Genomic DNA, 2,262 nt, shown 5'->3' with positions numbered 1-2,262 from the left:
TCTCTCATGAATAAAAAAAATAAAGGCTTAAAAAAAATCTAGTTTACAGACAAATGCCTGGGGAATAAATGAAGTAAAACAAATTCATAAATGAATGCATTCTAGGTCATGTGGAGGAAGAAATCGCACTGCAACCTGGAGCCCAAGGGACTTTGGCCACCCAGTGGAGGAGACTCACAGAAAAGGCAGAAAGCCCCAGTCTATTCTGCTGAGGGAAGTGGGGGAGGGCCTGAAGGCTGGAGAAGGTTGGGCAGATGGGGAGGAGGTGGGAGTAATTTGGCTTTCGTCCTGGGGGGGCTGCCTCTCCATCCCTGTCGCTTTCCCCAGCTCCTCCCTAGAGAGTACAACTATTTCAAGCCCAGGAAGTCCCAGCCCTTAGTATGATGCCTGGCATATAATCTGTGGCAATAAATAGTGGTTGACTGAATTGATGGAATCACTCATTGGTTAATCCAGACCATAACGTTAGTCACTCCTGTCCCTTCCCCAAATACCTCCTTGCCACCCAACAACAACAACAGCAAATGACTCTCTCAGGGCTGCTGGGTGCAGTTGGGTAGGCTGTCTACTGCACAACTCCAGGAGGAGATATTTTCAAAGACTGGCATGTGAGTAATGCCTCCTGAAGTCGCAGGACTTGGCATACCTGCAGAACACTGTTTCTTCTTTCAAACTCGGGGGAACAGAAACCACACTGAGGGTGGGAGAGGAAAGGGATGGGGAATCCGGACACTACAACGGGTTTCCTTCCCCTTTTCCCCCTCCAATTCCTAAGGCCCCTCCCTTCCTTTGTTCCTCTCTTATTTGAGTTTAAGGTGACTCAGCCAAATGTGGCCAATTACTCTGTCCCTCGACTACAGAGTTTGGAACTTGCTGTATGATCTTGGGCAAGTTCCAGAATTTTTCTGGGTCTCAGTTTCCCCACCTAAGAAATGAGTAAACGTGTAGGCAGCAATTCTTGATTACCCTCCTTGGCTTAAAGGAAGCTCATGGGGATAAAAGTTTGAAGGAATTCTTCCTTATGGGATGCAGCATTCTCAGAGGGTGCAAATCCCCGCGTCCTGCCCAGTTGTGCTCTGCCCTGCGTTTCAGGTCTTTCCTTAGCGTAGGGGGCAGTATCCTGGAATGGAAGGAACCTGTTGGGGGAGGAGGAACCCTGGTCAAGTCCTGCCTCTGATGATACCCACGATGCATTACTAAGCAAGCCACAGCTCCTGTCTGGCCCTCAATTTCCTCTGCTGTAGAATGGGTGCTCAGGCCCGATCAGAGAGTGTTGAAATGCTGCACTGAGTCTGTCATGCCTTTCCTTTTTCTGTTTAATTCCCATCATTTGTGTTTTATTTTATTTTTATTTTATTTATTTATTCATGAGAGACACAGAGACACGGACAGAGAGGGAGAAGCAGGCTCCTTGGGAAGAGCCTGATGTGGGACTCGATCCTGGGACTCTGGGATCACGCCCTGAGCCAATGGCAGATGCTTAACCGCTGAGCCAGCCAGGCGTCCCTAATTCTGATATAATTTCAAATGTATAAATAGTCACAAGGATAGTACAAAGATCCTGGTAAACCTTTCCTTCAGATTTAGCACTTGTTCACTTTTATCCATTTATTGTTCTTTCTCTCTCTGAATACCTGTGTGTGTGTGTGTGTGAGTGTGTGTGTGTATACAATATCTCCCCCCCCCAAAAAAAGAAAAATCAATATCTTCCCAAACTATGTGAGAGTAAAGTGCAGGCCTTATGACCTTTTACCTCTCAGTGAATGCTTCAGGGTGTATTTCCCAAGAATAAGGACGTTCTCTTACAGCGTAGGACTTACATAACCCCTGCCGTTAACAAAATCAGGAAACTTAGCATTGATACAATACTGTTATCCTTGTCCACGCAGTCTATGTTCAAAGTCAGTTGTGTCAGACCTTTTCATGTCTCCAGCCAAAGTAGAAAAATCTGGATGAGGTTTTCTTAAAGCTAACATGTATTTGGCTTTAAGGATTGCGCTTACTCTAAAATCATGCCCTCCCCTACCGTTTTGGCTTTACTGGGGCTTAGGCTGTCCCCTCTTAATGATGGTGACAGCAGACAGTGGGGTAGTTGTTATTTGCTTTTGAGATTCTTGCTTGGCAAAATAAGAAGCAGGTGATCTTCTGCTAGTCCTTCAACTTCTTTTGCAGGGATCCCCAGGTGTGGCCCCCCCCACCCCGGGGACTAATGGTCCCTGGTTCCAGATGAGTCAGATGCCAGAGACTTTCCCTGAAGCCCAG

The sequence above is a fragment of the Canis aureus genome, chromosome 11 (genome assembly GCF_053574225.1).
Source record: "Canis aureus isolate CA01 chromosome 11, VMU_Caureus_v.1.0, whole genome shotgun sequence".
NCBI lineage: Eukaryota > Metazoa > Chordata > Mammalia > Carnivora > Canidae > Canis > Canis aureus.
This window is presented reverse-complemented; position numbering follows the sequence as displayed.